This window comes from Vespa crabro, chromosome 24 (assembly GCF_910589235.1).
Source record: "Vespa crabro chromosome 24, iyVesCrab1.2, whole genome shotgun sequence".
In the NCBI taxonomy this organism is placed as follows: domain Eukaryota; kingdom Metazoa; phylum Arthropoda; class Insecta; order Hymenoptera; family Vespidae; genus Vespa; species Vespa crabro.
In genome coordinates this window covers 3,042,182-3,066,205 of record NC_060978.1, presented here as the reverse complement: position 1 = coordinate 3,066,205, position 24,024 = coordinate 3,042,182, and the positions used below count along the sequence as shown (strand labels likewise).

General features: G+C 38.8%; 1 protein-coding gene across 31 annotated transcripts in view; it reads left to right on the top strand.

Annotated features, from left to right (window-relative positions):
• LOC124432323 (CUGBP Elav-like family member 1) overlaps positions 1–24,024 on the top strand; it is a 264,155-nt gene that overhangs the window by 159,092 nt on the left and 81,039 nt on the right. The gene's annotated exons all lie outside the window — the stretch shown is intronic.

Genomic DNA, 24,024 nt, shown 5'->3' with positions numbered 1-24,024 from the left:
TATCTCTCTGAAAATGGTAACATATTTTTTGTTTTAACTTTTATTCGAAGGAATCCTATTTTATCTTTCGCGAAATTTAAAATTATATTTTCATATGTCTAATCATTTCGTACAATGATATTATTCATTTTAATTTAAATAATTTATATATTATTCATTTTAATTGATATTAAATTTGTCATTGGTTTGACACACGAGTAGATATTCAGAACGAGTGTAAAACTCATCCTCGACGTGGTGTCGTTAACCTCAAGAATAGAATACGTCAAAATCCTGAGAATCGTCGGAATAATTAATCCGCGCGAATTGTAAACGTCACTTGCACCTGTAAAATTGATGACAGTAGACGACGTATGGATCTCTGAGCACTCGGTATCCGTTCGCCATTGTGCAAAATTTAACTCGATTACCTCGATGTAATCGTAAATTAATGTTCCAACCCAGTGCCATTTTTTCACGTTTTTCGCAACCGGAAATCGAAATTTCTATGTCGATGCTTCGATAGAAAGGGTAACCACTCGTTGTTATTTTTACTTTGGTTTTTATCATTGACGTATATATATAAGAGATATATCGTGCGAATCGATTTTTACTAACGATCCACTAAGATATTCATCGTTTTGATCTATAGATCGTACTTTTATTCATTTAGTGTGGTTAAAATCTGTAACAACGATAAACATTTGACAGAATTGTTTCAATTACTATCATCGTTAATTATTCTTCAAATAAATTTCCTAATGAAGAACTAAATGATATCGATGGAAATAAATCTTTTTGCCTTATAGCAAATTTCAATTGAACGATCTGTTACCGTTTTTGATTTTTTATTCTTATTTTCTTTTTTTTTTTCTATTTAATAATTCTCGGGAATAATTAAAGCAGGTGTACTTATCGTAATTCGTAAAACTGATGGACGCGACGTATGAATAAATAATAAAATAATACGAAAGGATTCGATTTACCCTGCAGTACGTTAAAAAGGGGAATGGTACGAGAGAGTGCAGTTGCAATTGCAGGTGCTCGGTACTGACCAAATAGCAGCAGCAATGGCAGCTCTTCGTTGATACAACCACTCCAAAGTAAATATTACAATATGTGAGTCCCCTTGAATCGGTAGAGATACTTTGTTCCCGAAAAAAAACAAAAAAACTCTACAATATTCCCTCAAATTTTCAATTAATTATTTTACATAAAGCAAATTTCATTCGGTTTACGGCATAATAATTACTCATCCTTTGATTCGAACTTGTACTAGCGAAAAGAGATGAAACAAAGGGAACCATTCGTCCTTTTTATTTTTAGATCGATCGATAATAGGATAATGATAACGATATGACATCTTATTATATTAATTATATTAATATACTGTAGTTGAACAAACGCGACGTGAATCAAATAATATATCCGATATATATATCTGTGCGGATAGAGAAGGTTAATTCGATATGTTACGTAGGAACATTACGTTCATATCGTAGCACTTCGATACAAGATTACAATTTTTTTTTATTATCTCTGAGAGCTTTATATAAAGTAAATTGCATTCCTTTTGTAATATAATTAACAATCGTGTACGGATTATAAAAAAGAGGTACACTTTGAGAAGAGATACGATCGAACGCTCACGTAGATGTAATCAACGTTAAGAGAGAAAGAGAGAGAGGAAGAGAGAGATTACGAAAGATACGAGAGATACGTGAAAAGTTCGATGTCAAAGGAACGGAAGAAAAGTGTCGCTTGCTCGTGTTCAAGTGTTCTCGATTGAAAAGTGCAGAATCCTCTTCTCGTCGATGTCATTTTTTTTCTTTTCTTTTTTTTTTTTCTTTTTTTTCCAGGAAAACTGTCATTTGCGATCGGAGAAAAATGTTTAAGAGTGATATATTGGAATCTCGGAAGTGTCCATCCGGAAGTATTTGTTTTTGAATCGACGCTCGGATCGCGATACTTGACATTTCGAAACAATGAGAGAGACAACGCGTCGTAGTTACGACGATATACGAGAAGAGTTTAGATCAAAGGAATACTTTTCTATTTAAAATTCGCTTACGCGTCGTCATCCAGAGAAAATTGTCAAGCGATAGAAATGGCGTCAAAGAGAATTATAATTAAATTGATGCTGCTACCTTTACGAATCACGTTACTTCGTAATAAAGTAAATGTTTCTCTCTCTCTCTCTCTCTCTCTCTCTCTCTCTCTCTCTCTCTCTCGCAAAACCATATGTCATTTTATCGTGTTACTTCCGTGTATCGGTATTAGTATGTTTGCATACTCTCTCTCATTTTCTCTACTTGTCTCTCTTACTCTCTCGTGGAAGACCATCACTAAAAAGCTGCGGTGATTTTGTGGTTGTGAAACGTTTAATGATACGAGATAATTAATTCACGAAATGTTCGATATAAAGCATGTTTCTACAATGGAGGAGATATTAAATAACATTATGAAAATCAACGTAACCACAGCGTAATTAAAGTTTCCTAGTTAATAGTAGCTAGGCGAGAGATACTAATGCCTCGGGAGTGTAAACTAAAAATTTAAATAAAACAAAAGAAGGAATAAAGTCGAAAGAAAAATAAAGCACGAACGAAATTTATCGCACGTTTCCGTAAAATTTTAAACCGATCGAAGCTACCAAGTGGGTTCATTCTTTTGATCCAACTTACGTTTCTACCTTACGTTACGTTTCTATAAAAATCGATACGATAACGCGCAAAAATCGAATTTCGATTTCCGCCATAGTCTACTTTCTTACGAACACGTCTCCATACAACTCGAATTTCGTTCGATCGTCAAAGCGTGGTTACTTCGTCGCTCTCCAAATCGTTTTCTTCCCCTTATCCTGTGTTCTCCGTGAGGGATAAGAACGTATCCAAGAAAATGACCGGAATGAAATTCGGTGGTATATACGATTGGTCCGAAGAGATTGGAGACAAGAATGGAACGTTTCGTAAGGTCGGATCGTTTAAAGAAAAAATGGCACGAGAACGTGATAAGTAAAAGACATTAGTCGAGAATTAAGTCGAGCTAGGATCCCGAACCAAAAAGTTTTATTGTTCGCTAAGAAAAGTCTACCTCGAGAGAACGAAAGTTTACCTAAAGTATCACAACCACTGTCGTGCACGTGCACACATCGTACATATAGAACATACATTGGCTTCGTAGGAAACAGTCTTTCGCGACACGTTGTTTATGCAAGCAAGAGAACGTGAGATAGTTGGGAAAAGTTTCGATCCGTATAAGTTGCATCTCGTGTTTCACTTAGTTGACGATACTTAGCGTAGCTCCATCGCCATGGTCCCATCAACTTTTCAACCAATTCGTAAACCGAGCCTCTTTTAGACTAGCAAAAAGTGTGTTACCTTCCAAAGCAGCCATTTCGAAAGAATTAGATTTTTTATTAGATTAGATAATACGTTTTAAAATAAATTCAAATTCATATTATTAATAATTTTACATATCTCACAGGATACATGAATCCTACGTATAATCAAAGAGATAAATTATAAATTTATAAAAGGATTTTTATATCTGTCATTATTCTTTTTCAATTATTAATAAATACGTCGAGTGTATCGTTCCTGATTGTCACCTACAGATTGCGATCTTCATTAATCCTCGAGAAAATTATTCAGAAATCTCCTCTCGATGGCTTTCATCGCACTCGCAAATCGATATCCCCCGTTACTCGTTACGCAGAAGTAGACCTTATCATTAATCACGCAGCACTATTAATCGTTCTTAAGTAGAACGGCATTCGAGCGCAAGACGGTGCCTCGCTCTTTTCAAAGGAACGAAAGCCACCCTTTGAGCAAACTCGAACGTCGAAGCTGTCTCGAGGACCGGCATAGAATCCACCTTGCCTGCTATTTATCCGTCACATCCTCTGCTCTATCGCACATTGATCGACTCGAATCGAGAGCTTGCGTTATCCTACTGTACCGCCATTATCTGTTTCTCTCGATAAAGTAGTAAAAAAAAAAAACAAAAAAAAAAAAAAATAAGATATCGCGCTTTATTTCTTTTCCTTTTCGTTTATTTCCCACTCAATGTTCACGCGAAACTAATAATTCTTGAGTACTATTTCCTATTATTCGATTGTCGAGAAAAGAAAAAGAAAAAAGAAAAAAAAAACAAGCAAAGAAAAAATACACGTAAGTGTAATAGAAAATAATTCGTTAGAGAAATCATGATCACGAAACGATTTCGTTTTCGTGTCCTGTCATCTCAAAGTTTTTCTTTTAGCCGTCCGAGATTTCTTTCGTTCTCTACACCGAGATTCGTTCTTCCTGAATTTTCTGAATCCACGAAGTACACACGAGAATCTTTCTCCACGACGCACTTCAGCGGATTAGACGAAAAACTTTAAACGAAACTCTCACATCGCCGGATATCGCCAAGCTGCGCTCGGTTTTCGTAGACATCTATTTCGGTGTTTGCGAGACCGGAAAAACTATGTTCCATTTCGTTTCTTTTTTCCTATCTTATATGACAACGAACCTTGGATATTTTAACGAGAACAATCGATTATACTCATCGTATAGATACATTTCTATAATAATTCCTCTTTCACATATAAATCTGATATTCATAATTTGCAATTCCGTGATTATACCAATAATCGTGATGTTATTACCAAAACCAGTTTTGAATTATTAAACAGGTTTAATCCAGTGTAACGATTTGAATAGTTAATATCGTAGTGGCCCGAACTGTACTAAAATAATCTTGAATCATAATAGTTAAAAATACAAAATAAATAAAAATGACCTAAAAACCGATGTAACATTCAATACGAAAATCAATCTTTATTTGTTTTATACGGATGGTCGACTGGTATAGATATCGACGAGGCGAGTACTTGATATGTTTCAAAATTCCATCACGTTCCATAACGCGAATAATTAGGACAACACAGGGCATTATTTTATAGATATTGTATATATTATGAATATATAAATGCAAATCGTATTACGTGTAATCTCACGTATGAAGATATACAAAATTATCGTGAATTCGAACAAACTCAATGAATTTTTCAAACGCATTAATTTCTTTCGATTCCTTTGCCTTTTCACCGATAGTCTGGACAAAGATCTATCAAAGCTCTAGTTTAAGGTATATTCGTGGTAAGTTTCATCGGTTTACCCTACTAGTTCCTACCTCGAACGACTTTGGTGGTTAGCCAAGTCACAAACTTAGAGTCGTCGTTCCATCTTCGGCACTCACCTTTGCGTCACGTCGATTTACAACGAGGACGTGTTCGTGATCGTTCTCCCGACAATCCGTTCTCTCGAAAATTAGCCACATTATGCTTTCCAAATTGGACTCGTAGAACGCAGCGATTATAGCGATGTCTTCGATGGTACGCTCTTAAGTGCGCTCGAGCGCTTTAAACGAAAGGAACTTGTAGAATTTCAATGGTAACTCGCCAACTCGGTATCTTTGAAACAAGTTCCATGTCCTCTTACAAGTGTCTTCGATGAGAAATATTTCACAGTTCTAAATTCCTTCGAATAACAATAATTAAATATCTTAATAGATTCAAGGAAAATTATCAAAGATCAGTCTTCCTTTTTATTTTTCTCCATAGATCACTTTTCTTTGGCCCCAAACCTAGCTGTTTCAACGTTGAATAAGAAGGAGCAAAATTGACTCGACTCGCAATCGTATGCATTTCTATATTTCTAGACAAAGGAAGCATATTCACCACAGACGTAAGATATTCGTGAATCCACTTGCCCGAGCTCGACTTTAATCTTGCTTTTTGTGCGCGACATCGTGCCGCAACTTGCAGGATATTCGACTGCTGCTTCTTGCGGGTCTTGCTTACGAGTCCGAAGTTTACATTGAATGCATTTGAGATGATAAGTAGTACATGGAGAACGAACTACGACTCCTTGGAAAAGTTCTTACTTCCATTCTTTGCTTTCTCTCTCTCTCTCTCTCTCTCTCTCCCTCTCTCCCTGCACCCTTCCCCACTCTCTCTTTCTCTCTCTCTTTCTATATTTTTCTTGTATTCATAGCTAACGTTACTTTACCTGGGAAAACCTAAGAATTCCTATCTCCGACGTATTTTTAGAACGATATATCTCTCTAATTTCCTTTCCTCGTGTACTTATCGATCGTACGTCCTATTTAACTTTAAACTTGACTTTGGCTTATTTACATAAACCGCTGGGTCTTTAGCTCGAAGCTCTTACAGTGTCCACGAACCTGTTCTAACGGAGGCTCCCTAACGATTTAGCGACTTCATTTTAATGACAACGAGGACGACAACGACGACGACTAGTACGGCCTAAGAGCTTTTATCGAAGACTGGACGGTCGGAATCATTAAGTTCGCACGAACGTGTTATCGAAGAAAAAATTTTCTTCGAGGAAATATAAAAGTCGTTCGAGAGATTACTCTATCGACAAATTTTAACGACCCTCCTACACTTATATTTTTAAGCTTCAAATGTCAGATTTATGAACGAGCAAAAGTATAAATGAGAGAAACGTAAATCTCGTGTAAATTGATCACCGAGTGGTCTCGGATGACCGCTCGAGAGATAGAAAAGCATTTTTCATTGCGGTTAAGTGGCAAGAAAGAGAGAGAGGAGAGAGAGAGAGAGAGAGAGAGACAAAGAGACAGACAGAGATAAAGAAAGAGTAAGAAACGTAGAAACTCTTTTCTCGCGATTGGCCTTTCGCCCTCTGAGCATTCTTTCTTTACCGGCTTTTCCTTGACGCGTTCCCCGAGGACGACGAAGGCCGTGACGGTGGAAATGGTGTGCCGTAGGTCGAGCTTGTTCGAGGAATGCTAAGTGGAAGGGAAGCCGAGTGGCTCGGTGGAACGAACTGCTTTAATTTAAAGTTGCGTACGGGATTTGGGACTTTTACTTTTCCACTTTTGGCCCCTCCGTGGTTGGGGAACGGCTGGAAAAGGAAAAGACGCTTATCGTCGCTCGACCGGCTCATTACGCTTCGTCCTTTCGAATTAACGTCCTCGCCAGGTTCCTAACGAACGAGCTAAACCGTTCACGAGTTTAGCTATAACAGCTTCGATCGGCTCGGCAAAGCCCTTCGATATCGTTTTCGTCTTTGTCTTCATTTTTACGTTTTACTTTTAGTAAGAGTTCTTAAAAAAAAAAAAAAAAAAAAAAAAAAAAAAAAAAAATATTCTCTCTCTCCCACCGTGAAGTTCTTCAAAACGACCCAAGCAAAGACTACGGTCGTGCATATATAATCGCGTACGAGCTGAGTTACGATGTCGGAGACTTTTCTTCTAGAAATTATGAATTGAAATATTCGTCTGGAAATATTTTCCACGTATTCTTTTTCTTTTTTTATTTCGTTTTCTTCTTTCGTTCCTTTTCTTTTTCTTCTTTTTTTTTTTTCATTCCATCCTTTTTTCTCATTTTATTCTTGTCTATGACTTTTTTTACCAAGACAAAAAAATCTCGACTCCGTTCGTAAATTTGCGGGCGGAAACGCAACGGAAAAATAAATCGCGTAAACGGAAAACACTTTGTGGCCGGGTTGAAAAGCAACCGGAAGCTTTGAGTGGACGCACGCTACGTTCGCCCACTCGACGATCCTGTACAACCATTTGAACATAACAAAGAATACCACACAGGAAGATAGCTTCGCAATCAGTAAAGACTCGAGGAAGTTCTGGCTGTTAGCCAGGATTATAAGAAGCAGGACTGTAAAGTTTAATTTCTCGAATCCTTGCCGAAGTAGCTTTCTCTCTCTCTACCTCTACCTCTATCTCTTTTTATGCTCTTACACTCCTTTACCGACCTCCTTCCGTCCCCACAGGACCTCATCCTCTAACCGTCCTTTGGCCGTCCTCTCTCACTCAACTTGTACGCCAGGCGTTTTCCACTTTCTTTCTTTCGGAGCTTCCGCTCTTGTTTCTCCATTCTTTTCACGTTCTTCCTTTGCCATTCCTAAACTTCTTCTTCCTTGTTCTTTCAATCCTGTTATATCGTCTCTCCTTTTTCGCTCCACGTCTAATTTCTTTTCTCCCTAACTCGTATAGTCCTTCTTTCTCTATCTACCTTTCTTCTCCGTTACCTTAGCGAATAAAGAAAAACGAGACCACATATATATATATATATATATATATATATATCTTCTCACTTTCCGTCGTTATGTGTCACACGATATTTCTGTAAAAGCGGACTTCGATGGAACAAATATTTAACCGATCGAATAAAAAAATCATTAAATAATGTAACCGTATTTCAACTGATTCTAAAAGTAACTCAAGTAAATTTACACGTAGATTGTATCTAACCATAGGTAGATATATCGACGAGTTCTGCTTTGGAAAGTATATTAAACTATAATCGAATCAATTCTTTTTCGATTCTATCCTATGGATAAGTACTCCTTTATAGATATATTTGGGATCTTTATAGATATATTTGTTCGTTCCAGTCTGAACTTTGTGGAAATCGTCGTCGAAATGACGTTTTCACGATAGAGCAAAGCCGTATTCGAGAGATCGATCTAGAGTTATCGTTTACGTAGATGAGGGAGAGAAGTTCGTCGTTAGGGAAAGTGCGTGCCAGAGACATCGACAAATATTCGGTGGCGCCGTGGATGAGTCGGAAACGAGAAGAAAGGAGGAATATATAGATATATGTATATGTATATATTTTGATGGAGTCACCGCGCACACTACGTTTCACCGATACGCAACGGACCATCGAGTACAATGGCTTGGAACGAGTCCCAATATTATCTTCCATTATGACGCGCATTGAGATCTTCCGGGTAATAAGATCTTTTGAATTTATGACAGTCATACTTGCAACCACCGTCCGGCTCAACAAAATGCGCCGATTTATCAGACCCTTTTTCTTCCTCATCCTTCTCCGTTTACTTTCTCGATCCGACGAAATCGCATATGTTTCGCATGACGACATTCGTTACCGTACAAACAAACAAGCAAACAAACAAACAAGAAACGCAAGATAGTTGCGGAAACTCCTAAATATTATTCTTTTCTTCTTCCTTTCCCTTGAATACTTTTCACAAAGAAGAAGGAAAGTATGTTTTCCAAAAGCTTAACCATCAAGGAGACTTTTATTCTCCTCGTTTTCCATCGTTTGAATAAAGAAGGAGCCTATATTCTCTGTAAAATGAAGTTGACCCGATTTCAGAGAGGTGGAAACAATAGATCAAGTCGATCGGTCGCTTTACCCAGACCCATTTCTTTTTTATCCTTTTCAGTCATTTCCAAACGAAGAACTACGTGAAACAATATCGAGTGAAAGTCACGCTCCTTCGTCCGAACGACCCAGTGATCTCCTAAATTATTCTTCGTTGTTCCTCGAAGTGCAAAAAAGAAAAAGAAAAGGAAAGGAAAGGAGAAACGGAAAGAAGGCTAAGAAAAGGGATGGGCAAGTAGAAAATAAGGAAGGACAGGAAAAAGGAGAAAATGAAACGCCATTAGAGACATTCGCGGTGTTTGACGGGAGTCAATGAAGAAAGGGAAAGAGAAAGAGATAAGAAAAAAGAGCGAGACGTTTGCACGCACTTACTCGAAGGTGAATCCACAGAAAATCCTGTTGCTGGCAAAAGATTCGTCTTCCAATCTGGTGTCTAGCGGAAAGAAGAGAAGGAGAGATAGAGATAGAGAGAGAGAGAGAGAGAGAGAGAAAAAGAGAAAGAAAAAGGTTGGTAAAAAGAGGGGAAAAAGAAAAGAAAAAAAGAGAGAGAACTCGAGGAAGGGATGGTAGTAGTGGTAGCGATGGTGGTGGATAGAAAAGAGAAAGAGAGAGAAAAAGGGAGGGGGGATAGAAACGCGAAGAAGTAGAAGTGGAGTACGACAAAACCTCAATCCCTTTAATGGAGACAAATCCCCCTCGCGCACACCCTTCCACGAGGTAGTAGCAGACAATTTGTAAGAGTATATCCCACCTAGCCGGAGATATTAGTATCCAGGAGCAGTGGTAGCCCCAGCAGCCAATCATCCTCCGGTCTTTCCTTCTACCTTTCTCTTTTCCTCTTCTTTCTCTCCTATTTTCTTTTCACTCTATCTTTTCTCGTTCTAACTACGTTAGTTTTGCTATACTCTCGAACGCTTTCTCTTTTTATTATTTTTTTTCTTTCTCTCTCTCTCTTTCTTTTTCTCTCTATGCTCGCTTCATTCCTTCCTTCCTTCCTTCCTTCCTTCCTTCCTTCCTTCCTTCCTTCTTTATTTCCTTTGTTTCGCGTCGGATCGTTCATACCACGCGTATCCAAAGGCAGCCGGCAACGAAATTATAAAATTAACGAGCAGCATCCATCAGCGAGCATAATACCGAACATTAAGTCAGCGAGCCGCACGAAACCAACTTTTTGCGAGCTACTCAATCTTGGTTAAAGTCTTTCCACGCGCGTGTATTTTGTCTTTCTCACTTTCCTTCGTTATATATATATATATATATATATATATATATATATATATATATATATATATATATATATCTTTCTCTTTTCGATCCATTATCACGCTGCTACATTAATGTTCCGAAACAACGAAGGAACATACTTTCGATCGGACATTAAAAAAGGACAAAGCTAAATTTATTATCGCATTCCTGAATGTTCCGAAAAAGAAGAGGAAGAAAGATTTATTTTAAATATTTCGTTTTTTATAACGGGACGATAAGATTGACGCTATTAAATCCGACATAAGTAAATATTTCGTAATCGAGAAAACTAAGACCAACGCACAACCATATACCGGAACTTTATTCATTATAGAAGACGATTAATCAAGAGTGGAAAGAGTCTTGCGATGAAACGAGTTCGCGAGCCTGCCGAGATATATGAGCTTTATTAATTCTAACCTCGTTGAGGGGGCGATAAAACGTTAATTACAGCCTTTGCTAAACCGTGCACTTCATCGAAATTAACGATTTCACGACATAAGAAAAATAATGAATAATACGAATCGTAGCAATGGTAGGATGATAAACTTTTCAAAGATCAACCATGCGATCTATGTAGTTAGTCATCGAGTCTGGTGCAGCATAATAAATCATTGTCCAAGAAAGAAAGACAGCGTTGTAAGAAACAGATCGTTCAAATAGCACAAAAACGACTGTGATCTTAAGAGGTTAGATCTACCGACAGGTTACAAGCCGTTAAGAGAGAAGGGACGTCAAACATCGTTCCCTTGTAGTTGGACGAGATAAAGAGAGGAGGAGTGGGAAAGAGAAAGAAGACGAAGATGAGACAGAAGGTAGAGGAGTTTAGGAGGATGGCGTTAATGCTTTAAGGAAAGCAGTCTTTAAAGGTCTCGTTGGCGCCTCTAGGGTCCTATAACGTAATGCCACGGTCCGTGGCTGTAAGTCGACTCTAAGTTTGGTCAACGGACAGCTAGTCGATAGTCAAACCTCAAACTTATGTCCTTACGGCATATATTCCACTTTGATGGTGCTGCTACCTTCGAGTCACCTTTCACAATGCCGAGCTAGAGTTACTTCCTCCTGTATGCTCCTCGTTATCTCTCGTTTGCCGTTCTTCTTTCCTCAAGAATCTTACCTCGTTACTTCTATCCTTCTCTCAATCTCTTCACTTTAATCTCGACGAATCCGCGTGTTGCCGCGTACAAATCAGGATGACAGGATATTTTCATATAATGCCGAGGCTCCTCGTGGACTACTCAATCATCCCTCTTAATCCCAGACTAAGGTCCAAAGGACTAAAGGTAATCATGATAAACTGCTGTCCCAGAGGAATTTGAACTCCGCTTTCTCGAGAGGATATCGAAGTAATTAATTCGTATCTTTTGCCTCTCTTATCGTTCACTCGAGTAGACCGGCCGACCAAATTATTCTTACTCGGACGAGATAACGTATTTCAATACAAACGCAGTTTCTCAATTACCGGGATTGAAGATACCGCCCGGTGGAATATCCCCTTGGATTATGGGTTAATCCCTTACCCAGCGATCTTATTGAGAAAATTTCTCTCCTCTTCTCGGAAAGAAGGGACATTAACGATTCATAAACCTCAAAGAAGAGACGTTATCGAGAAGTAGACGTAGATTTTCTCATGAGCCTAAGTGAGATTTGTCGACAGTGAAATGGCAAACGGATTTCAATTGTTAAGTACATATATTTCTTCTCATCGTTTTTTTTTCTTTTCTTTTCTTTTTGTTCAATTTTTTCTTCGCTCAATGAACGCATATCGTCCACAATGTGACGTCATTTGCACCAAGTTTTTATCAAAGTACAATACGATCGGTTGACCTAGCTTGCCCGCATGTGTACGTATACGGTTCATACGCGGTACGTAAAATTATATGACATTAATGCGCGATCCGATATACGAGGTGTGCGCCCCGTAAAACTGTACCACGCCAACGGAATATTTGCCTTCGTGGTTTTACAAGCTTTCGCCTTCGATATCGTCGCGGCTACAATTTTTTCCATCTAAAACACCATCGGCCTTTCAATTTTAAAGGATGAGCCATGCGAGTACACTCGCCACAAGAAAATTATATAATTCTCAAAGTATTAAATGATTCAACGTTCGTTGCTAAAGTACAAAAAAAAAAAATAATTCTTTCGAATGGATTTTAAATTTCGTCGATAAAAAAAAAAAAAAAAAGAAAATCTGATCGGGCGAAAATAATTCATCTATATTTAATCGTCATTTCATCGTCTTTATTGGAATAAAATTTGAAAAAGAAGTTAATCACGAAAAATAAGACAAATGTGAGAAAAAGATTAGAATGGAGAACGAAAGGAAAAAAGACGAAAAGCCAAAGGTACATAGCACTGAGTCGAGACGAATGATCGAACCATTTGTCAGACGGGAGAACGTAAAATAGCCATTGCAAAAAGATAGATGCCGCTCGTTAAACCGATAGACGGAAGATACTTGAATTTTAAAACACGACCAGACCCTTTCGAACTTACATACGTGCGATTAACTTGAGTAGAAATCTTCTTTCGTAAATCTCGTTTTCGAAGTTGAAAAATTCCAATATAAATATTATTACGAATTGAAGTTTAGTAAAATGATGGAATACATCTTTTAATTTCGATGTTTAATATTTAGTAAGAAATGGGCCAGATAGAAATAGAGAGAGAGAGAGAGAGAGAGAGAGAGAGAGAGAGAGAGAGAGAGAGAGAGACAAGAGAAGAGACGTTGAAGAAAAGAAAAGCTTGAAGATACGTCGAGTTACGTAGAAATTCCGGATAGCGACGATCCTACAAGGATATTTATATTCCTGGCACCTAACCCCCGTAAATCCCTGGTCGGCAATTAGGGGTGTGCCAGCCTACCAGTCTTGGTCTCGTCTCGTTCAACCTTCTACCTCGCGGCGGTCGTTAACGCGAACTATCGTTGCACGACGTGGTACTAACTCGTTCTATGTTCTCTCTCTCTCTCTCTCTCTCTCTCTCGTTCTCTCGTTTTCGTTGATCCCTTCCCTACTCGTTACACAACGCCTAGTTCTCTCCTCGTCTCTCATACGCGCTCCAACCCTCGTACTCCTCCTCAGTCGGTACTCGTTAACCTCTCTGGTTGCCGCAAAATGTGGCCAAATTACCCAACCCCGTCCGCGGTATACGCACAGCGGCGTGGCGTAACGTCAGATTTGTCAGCCGACTCGTACTTCTCGATAAATGACGCCCGTGCCTCGAACGAATAGCTTTCAGCGTGCTTCGCACTGCTCGTAACACGTGCGTGTAACGAGCGGAATCTCTCGTCGCCGAGCGAATTTCGCATCGTGAAAGTTTAAGGGTTTGGTAAGTGCGAACGAATAAATCAACCTTAGGTTTTTACAACCGAAGAACGTACTTACTTCTCTGCACTTTCATGGTTCTTCCTAATCCTTCGTATACGTACATGCATAACTTAATATTTAGAATTACTATTGCAATTTTATACGAACAGACATTGGTTATGTTACAGGAATGAGATAAACCGATTGTTGTGAAAGTTAAAGAATAGTCTTGAGGAGAGATATATTAATTTGTTACCGTAACGTAGCTACGGTAACGTTGAATAAGTAATAGAAACGACAAAGATATTTAACATACCTTTGCCGCTTATATTCCACTCATTAAACCAACCTCCTCGAGCGAAATGCGTCTAAGTTATGAGAACGACGTATATGCTGGCGTGCGCGCGTTGCGTGGCACTTCCATAAAGTGACATCAAATTTGTCATTTACGCTCTGACAACAGCAAGTTTGCTAGAAGTTTCGATGGAAAGACTTTATATCGTTCTCGTAATTTATTTCTACCGCCTACCGGTGGTGGTGTCTTTATGTCACGCCACCGGTCAACCGTTTGCTCGTTAACCTCTCACATGGCTTTTAAATCTAACTTAATTACCAACTCCTCTATTTTTGTCCCTCTTTATACTCTTCTTTTTTTTTTTTTTTATACGCTTCACGCATCGCCAAAATTTTGTCCAATTACCTGGCTCTGCCAAGAAGCAAGGAAAATCGTACGAGGGATCACATTACTAACGACTTCGAGTGATATAACGAAAACTTTTTATCGGCACGATAAATTACCACTCGTTCATATTCATGCCAAAGGTTACAAGGAACCCTCGATTCGTCTCTACTTTGGGATATCACGCGAACCATCGAGAGAATACACTTGGAGAGAAAAATATACGCTATTAAAGTCTGCTTTTTAAACTAACACTTTGAAGATATTCTTCCTATGAAAGAGGAAAAGAACGATAAACGTGATAAGGGAAATTCGCGGTGTAAGAAAACTTTTATCCGTCTCTATATTCTCTCCTTTCTTTTTCTCTCGTTCCTCTTTTCTTCTCCTTTTTAAAGGGTAAACCGAGAAGCGTCGTTATTTCTCTCGACAAGATAACATTTTTATCTTGATCCGTAATACACACACTCGCGATATCTCTCCTCTCCATTTTCCAGCGGCGTCGTGTAGCACTCCTCGATGGAATTAAAGTACGCCAAACGACTCGTGAAAATGGTGAGTCTTTACCATCTTTACCGACTCGGCCAAGCGTTTATCGCGAACCGAAGCGTAAGGAGTCGCACGACTTAGTTTGGTGATAAGCCGAGGTAGATAAGCCGTAGCTAAAGAAAGGAAAACCCGTCCTGCGGAGCAACTGCCGAACGACGAAAAATGACATCAACGACGCCTTCGTTGGCGGCTTCTTTGCGATATCGATTCCTCGATACGAAGAATATCTTATGTGGCTTTATCGGATATCGCGTGATAACATCGACGAGAGTGTAAGAAAGAAAGAGGAAAAGGAAAGAGAGAGAGAGAAAGAGAGAGAGAGAGAGGGAGAGAGAGAAAGAGTGAGAAAGGAAAGAGCGCATATAAATAGAGCTCTCCCTCTACTATCGGTTAAACTTTCTACCTTTTTCCCTTTTCCCCAGAATGCTCGGGAAACTGAACGACGGAGCGAGTTGAGCCTCGTTTCATCGAATATTGTGTTCTTTTTCAGACCATATTTCTACGGCACCGACTTGCGTTTTCGCGGTTGGATTATATGTTCTGTATCCTTTTGACGATTGCTATTTTCCGTCTGGCTTTTACTCTACCGTCAAATCCTTTTGCGATACTACCGATCATGAGAAATGCTCCCTTCCATCCTCTCTCTCTCTCTCTCTCTCTTTTACTTTGGTACGTTTTAAACTCCATCGTCGAGAGAGTTTCGATCGGAGCTGGATTTGCGACAAGCAGCTTGTGACCTCTTTGTCTCTCGTGCACGATATTTCCTCCTCGCTTATTCGCTCGAGATACGTCTAAACGTCGATTCTAACTCGTCATCCTTCGTCCTCTCGATATACCATCATTATTTTCGATAGATTTACTTCACGTGTTTTATCGTTCGTTCTAACGATTTCCTTGCATGAAACTCTTTACCTGAAGTAACTCGAAACTTGCTCTTCGTATCTTTACGCTTGAACTTTTCGTTCGTCCGTGTTTAAGATGATCGCGCGCGAGCTACGACTAAAACTCTTCCCTCTTCTCTTTCTCTTGTAACTTTTGCTCTATTAATTAACGAACATTGTTATAACATTGAAGAATCCGACGTGTAATTATATGCTCATAGAGAATTTTAATACTAAGCTCGATTCATATTGGAATTAAAAAACTAAAAGAAAAAAGAAAATTATAAAAGAATAAAAGGGAAAAAATATATATGTGTGTTTGTGTGTGTATATATATATATTCATAGACAGACTCGGAATCTCTTTTCATTTAAAGCGCGATTTCGCGCGTGGCTGTGTACAAGTGGGAGACCAGCGCCTCTTAAAAAAACCAGACGAACTTCCTCGTCCCCATTTTCAGTAGACCCTCAAAACCTATTCTCCGAGGCTCTTTCTCTCTCTCTCTCTCTCTCTCTCTCTCTCTCTCTCTCTCTTCTCCTCTCTCCCTCTTCCTCTCTCAGCCCCTTCTGTTAGCCGAAAGGTTCAAGTTAACAGCCCTTATGGGCGTTGCGGGTAGCCGTACTTCGTCAAGTGGCACACTTGTTTATTTACGAGCTACCTTAAGAGCGATTTGTTCTCTCTTTCTCAAGGATCAACTATCGTTTTGTCGTGAGCCCGCTTGAAAAACATTACGAAGTCAGCTTGAGAAGCCGAGGAAATTTTTCGAAACCTTTTCCCTTATTCCTCAATGAAATCACGATACGAAATCGATACGTTTTTTCTCGCAACACACAGATTCAAAAGATCTAACTTCGTGGTGTCGCGATTAATTTAGATTTCGGGGGAAAAGAATGAGAGAAACAAAAAAAAAAAGAAAAAAAAAAAAAACAAAAAAAAGAAAAATAGTCAGTCAAAACTAGAAATAGTCATAAGCAAAACTGTAAAGTGGTAACCTCTCCATTATTACCGGCGCCGAATGTATCCGATGGCTCTAATCGCTGTCACATTACGTTTCGCATATCACAAAATCGTCCGCTTTGATTTCAAACGTTGAATTCGTCGATCCGTCGGCTCGCAATGGAGTCGTAACAGTAATCGCTGGCGCAGTCTATTATTTCTTCGTCGTAAAAGGCAACACCATAACCGTTATCGCGATCGTCAAATACGTCAAAGCCATAATCGTTATGCGAAAGCTCGGCTTTAATGCGCGAGACACAAAATCTCTATCGTTCGAATACGGATGATGAATCTATATAAGCAATATCGTAATCTGGCCAATAACGATCGAATATGAGTGGGACACTGTCATGGATATCGACAATTTTATCGGTCGATTGCTCGAAAACGAACGCGATATATCATTCGTTACCTAATCGCATCAACGTTTCTTCGCTAAATTTTCGACGTAATAAGCTTCGAAATACCATCACTGTCGACATCGTCCTTCTCGTATTAGCATCTCTCGATAATGAATTGCTTCGCTCCTATCAAAATTTGTTAACGATTATAATACCGATTATACGTTGCTGGACATGTCGAGTCTTTAATTATCAGAGGTATTTAACGATATTATAAAAGAAAAAATATCATCTTAAATAGTGTTATTTCGATCGACAAGAAAAAATATAGGATTTTTCAAAATGTACACTCTAACATTTCTTGTTTCAATAAATGACATCGGACTACTTTTCATACCTAGTAGTTTACATAGTCATTCGAAAATGTAAAATGACATTGTGTCGCTTCGAAAAGAAAAGAGCCGGAAGAAATAATTCGCTGCATTTGCACGAGAGCAAGTTACGGTGACTCGATTTTGCCTACTTTTCATGGAAGCTCGCTTGGTATTCGATTCTAAAAAGCAACCATCACCATTGCCGCTTGCTTTGCTCCGCTGACTCGTCTACTCCAACTCCGAGTCGGTATAATGCCATTGCTGTTCGTATAGCTTGTAAAATATGGAAAGAAAGAAGGTAGAGGTGTAAGCGTTTGTCAGAGACGGAGGTAGTACTAAAATGCTTTCTAAAATTTTTCTTCGATGTTACCGTAGCGTGAATGATGTAGCGGGATGCTCGTATTACCTTCGGTAGATACGTCCGTTCTCATCGACATTTCTCGCATTTTACTTTTCTTCCTTCTTTACGTTTGAATAAGAAAAGAAAATATGAATATCGAATACTTTTCATGGACATTTTTCTAACTTGATTTCGTCGATATCAAAATATGATAATCGGATCGGTATCCATCAATTAATCATTCATGCAATTTTTTTTTATTAATATTCCTTTTACATCTACATATATCCAGATATATCCAATGTCAATTCAATTATTTATTTCATATTGAAATAATTGACTTTGAAAAGGAATACACTACCTCTGATAATAACCAAGTTTACGAATATCCAGGATGTATCCAGCACCGTTCTCTTCCGCTATTAATGAAGCAATTAAGCGAGTGATTATGTCGCAAGTGTCAAAACTGTGAGACGAAGGTATCAAAGCGGGTAACGTTAATCGTCTACGGTATCGTTAACATCGATTCGTTACACGGCCGAACTTTATAATTATACATCTACCTTAGTCGTCGAAGCAAGCTTCAGTTCTACTTACAGATCCCCTAAACGAAACTTCATTCGTTACCCGCTAAACTTCTGCACTACTATCAAGGTCAGACTCAAAGCAATTAAATCTTTACATCGCCAATGCATTTAATTTCATTCGTTACATCGAAAATACACAACTTATTCTATGAGGATAATTAAAAGGAAAAAAGAAAAAAAGGAAAAAGGTAAAGAAATAGAAATAATTTCTACGTATTTGTAATGATATTACAAATAAAAAAGATTTTTGATCGAAGGTAATATCGAGATTAAGGCCCATTGTCTCAAGTTTGAAGGGGAGAAGAGAGAATCTAGTGGTTGAAACGACTTATTAAATTTAATGTGCCACAAATTCTTGGTCTGCGGAAGAGAGATGGTGGATTCGTAGCGAGACGAGAAGAAAGAGTGAGAGAGAGAGAGAGAGAGAGACAGAGAGGATATAACCATAGACCTCTGGGTAGACGTTATAATATATAACTTCAGGATCGCCAAATTCTCTTCTAAATACCCCGCCTAACTGGCTTACGACTGCAGCTAGGAGAAACAGAGCGGTAGCCAACGGATGGCAGTAGACCAAGGGACTATTCTACCCTTCATCCTCTCTCTCTCTCTCTCTCTCTCTTGCGCCCCTTCCTTTCTCGGGTTTACCACGCACACTTGTAACGGGTCGCGCAGCAGACGTTGGTGGGGCCAATATTACCCAGCAAATATGCCGTAAATACACGTGCTCGTGTCACCCCCAAGAACGTTTCCGCAATTCCGGCTTGGTCGAGCAACGTTCCTACTTTCACCCATCTCCTATGGCTAGACAGTCAGTAGAGGGATAGAAGGGAAGATCTACGAGGAAGTTAAGAAGAATGGGAAAGAAAAAGAGATTGTAAGTGGTATAAGGCAACCTTTTCGAGTTCATGCCTCCTTAACGAGTCCCGACTTCGTGCAGCTTAAGAAGAAGAAGATGAAGAAGTAGATGAAGAAGAAAAGGAAGAAGAGTGGAAGGTTTTGGAAGAGACTGGTCGTACGGAGGAAAAAGGAAGAAGAAAGGGATAGAGGGAGAGAGAAAGAGAGAGAGAATGATTCTACAGTGAAGCAGCAGTGAGCCAACGAGGAATCGGTACGACAGGATAGGGGCAGGATGGTGATGGTGTGGTGGGACGAGCTATCTCTCCGTAGGACGTAGGATCAGAGACTAGAGAGACAATACAGTCAACAGCAGACGCGGCAAATTGCCCGTTAATAATCCGTGGCTCGAGGGTAAGGGAGGAAAGGTAGTTGGGGGTGACAGAAGGGTTGCTAGGCCGGAGGCTAAGGGGGGAGAGTACGCTTCTCTCCGTCCTTTACTTTTTCTCTCTTTCTCTCTTATACTTCCTCTTCGCTTTTTCGTCGAACGAAAGGGGCCAACCGATGAAATATTCCTCCCTGATCCGATATAATTGCGACGTCGTGCTTGAAAATTCTCGTAGACCCCTCGACAAGGATCATATTCAGACCACGAACGTTGAGAAAAGGGTAAGCGCGAGGAGAATTCGCGTGTTTGTTTTCTCTCCCGACTCGGATTAAATCCTTGTCTCGTCCAACGCCTAACATTAATGTAGACTCTTCTATATAGTCGATCGACAACTTTGATACAATGAAGGTTTTTTTTTTTTCACTTAATCATTTTGTTTTCCATTCTTGTTGAATATTTCGGAAATTACTTTTCATCCTTTTCCCGTCCTCGTCAATTTTCATTTTCCACGTTTATACGATCCATTTTTTACGACAGACCGTCGTAAAGGAATTTTTTTCGTGGTCGTATATTTCAAGAGAAATTCAGGATCGATCTCTTTAATCGTTTTCTTTTATCTTTGGTTCTATAATTTTATTACTTAGTTATTGTCTTGGTTCTTAGAATCACTTCGATGTTCCCCACGTAATAAGACTTTTTTCGTTATTTAAGTAATAAGTTTTTCTAACTAATCGAGGTCACTTCGTACCTTAAATAAGTACGTAGGATAACACTACAAAATTGTAATGATTCTCCCTATTATTTCTTCGATCCTCTCTTCCATTAAGAAAAGAAAAAAGAAAAGAAAGAAGAAAAGAAAAAAGGAAAAGCACGAACTAGGCAGACATGTAATTAAACTTTACTGGTTAGCTTCTACTAGGATCCGCGGAAGTTACACAAAAGTACGTTCTCGTCCCGAAGATGAGAAGGAGCAGAGAGCATCATGGCATTCTCAGGACCGACAAGCCGTCGATCGATTTGCAAAATCAAAGAGAGGAGAAGAGAAGAGAAGGAAAGAAAGGAAAGATGGAATAAGTAGTAAAAGGAAAGGAAAAACCGTGCGGCGAGTTTGCGAAAATGCAAACTATCGTGATGCCGAGATCCGTACGTACGTAGCATTGTACGTAACATAATATGACGTTGAAAAAGTATGTACATATATATATACATATATATATATATACACATACACATCTATGTAGAGAGAGAGAGAGGGAGAGATAAAGAAAGATAGAAGAAGAAGTCGTAGTAAGAAGCTTCGAAAGGATAGATGAGGGAAAAAGAGGATGGAGACTGGAAGAGTTTTGGTCCATCGAGAGGTCGAGACTCCAGCCGTTGAAACGCGCCCGCGGCAAGGAAATGCGCTTAGTGGATTTGACGCACTTACTCGCGAAACGTCCCGATCCTCTCCGCGAGTTTACTTTTGTATACCATCGCGACTAGGCGCATAGTAACGACGCCTTTCCGTAGTCGTTGAAAGCGTACAAAAGGTAAAGTCCTTCTTCGCGAATGCCTGGCAAACTTTCAAAGTGGAATAATAGATGGTCTCGTTCGTGTACGAAAAGACGAAAGGAGAGGTCCAACTGTGACAAAGCGATATATTTATCCGCATAAAAGGTCGATCTTACTTCTTTCTTTTGTTCTTTCTTACTTTTCTTTTAGTTCTTTACTATTTCGCACGCTTTTTCGATACTTTGCGAGTGAATTTTTTACGCTCCATCCAAGAATATATTTAAAACTTTTCGAAAAGATGATTACGTCCTACGCTGATAGATAAATTTATTTATAAATATACTATCAATGTATAAATATATAAAAGTATCGTAAATATATTTCAGAGCATCAGTCGAAGGGAAATGATCTTTAGACGAAGAGTAAAATTCTCTTTTTGTTTCTTTTTTTATTTTTTCTCTCTTTTCCTTTTCCCCTTTTTCTTCTCCTTTTTTTTTCTTTTTTTATGGTTGTAACCTTTCGAAGCTAGCAAATACGAGTTCCTCCATCCCGTATGCCAGGGGGAGATTCGAGAGACGAAGTTTCTTAACTCGCGACCTCCCGGTAACTACGAGTTGCGAACTAAAAACTTGTTCCGCGGAATTACCTCGTAAGTCGCAACTACGTGAAGTCGAGAGAGAGAGAGAGAGAGAGAGAGAGAGAGAGAAAGAGAGAGAAAGAGAAGGGGGGAGGGATAAAGGGAAAGAGAGAGAAGGTCTGAAGAAATTTTCACGTCTGGTGCATCGCCGCGCTCGAAGCATTATCAAGTCGTTACACTCTACGTACGAACTCTCTCCATCTCTCTGTCTCTCATGCTTGATCGTCAAGTTCGATGTCTTCTTCGAATTATCCTCTTCCAGCTATCTCGACGACGACGTAGGCGCGCACAGCACGAACGAATTCGTAACTATCTCGATACGAGAGAAAAAAAGAAAAAGGAAAAAAAAAAAGAAAGAAAGAAAGAAAGAAGAAAAGAAAAGAAAAGAAAGGAGAAGAAAAACATAAAAGAACAACTTTGCAAACGATAAACTATTCTCGAAAGTTACGATCGATTTACCTCTCCTCTCCTGAAGTTAAATTGCCTGGAAGTGACGACTTAATCGTTTTCTCTCGCGACACGAGACGAAATTCAGGAAAATTCTTAGAGACGTTTTCCTCTTTGAACAAGATTACAACTGTAGATCATACTACATATTACATAAATATTATATATATATTAGTATTATATATATATATAAGGGTGGATAGATTTATCATCGTAACAATTTAGTTGGTACTTCTGTCGCAAGTCTCCAACGTTTCATTTTAAACAAGATATATACCAACCAAGGTTCCAATCGACCAACTGTGCGAGAGCTTGCGATCGAGAAAATTGCAGTAAATGGGAGGTCATAGCGTAAAGTCGTTTCCACTTTTCAGAATTTTCCGGCATTTCTTCGAAGAAATACAGAGACACGTGATGTTGCTCGTACATCTATAGGTATATATATATATATATCGTGTAAGAGTATACATATACATAATCACGTACACGCTTGTACGCTTGTATGCACGTAGCGAAGCGTTTAATCAAGTTTACTACGAACGGAGTACAATGTTAGTATCTTCCTTTTCTCGAGCTATACGTTTCGCGGCCTCTGCATCGCTTTGTGCTTTTCCTCTTTCTCCGTTTCCACTTGACTGACTTCACCCTCTCTTTTCTTCTTCGTGAAGTAATTCTCTCAGTTTCCTCTCTCTCTCTCTCTCTCTCTTTCTCTATCTATTTATCTATCTCCCTTTCTCCCGTATCGTCGCCACAATTGCCCCGCTTGATTAGGCAAGACGGATAAAATTTCAATTGTCGAATAACGCGACTTACGAGATAGATTAAATGACACGTCGAACGTTCTGGCCTGGAACGAACAACCCCATAAATATTCAGGCTTCTAAGAAAAATATCGTGAAAAAACTAAAAGACGTTTCTCAATGATAATGATTGAATATTTGAATGAACTATTGACAATGGGTTAACGGGATATTTGTTCAATCGTATTCTTTGTATTATTACTATTACAAATTTCTTCTATCTATATATTCCTATATTTCCATAATAATTCTTTGACGTTTGACAGGCGACGGAATTTATCCTATAAAATATATATCTTATATTTGAAGGAAGATCGACATAGAGAAGATCTTTCGTTAACCATGCAGAAATGGATAACGGTTATGTTAAGCACGATTATATGTATATACGTTTATATGCATACGTTTAGTATATATGCGTATCTATGCGAATACATGTATCTGCAAAATTGCACGCGTGAAACGGTTTGTAGCTTGTAAATCTGTTAACGGAATAAATGTATCGGTTTAACGCGCGATCGTACGTATCTGCCTATGTATTTACGTGTATGCTATATATATATATATATATGTGTATATATATATATAGATATATATATATATATAGATATATATATATAGATATATGTAGATATGTAGGTACGTACGTTACCCAACGATATTAAATTACGATTCAATGGCGCGATATTGCTAGAAAACGCGCGGTACCTTTGTAATTAATTTAGCGAAAAGTTATTCGGCCAGTTGCTCGCGTAAAATTAAATTGAATTAGAGTTAATGTCGCGCGCGATAGGCGTGCCTTTATCGACAAAATATCGAAGAATTATGCGAAACTTCAACTTCGCCGAGGTCGAAGTTCGCCTCGATAAACAACAAGCCAAGAAGTATGTATTACCGTCTCTAGAGTTATTTTTCTTAGAATTTCTATTTCTCTTTTACGTTTGACATATCTACGTTCCGA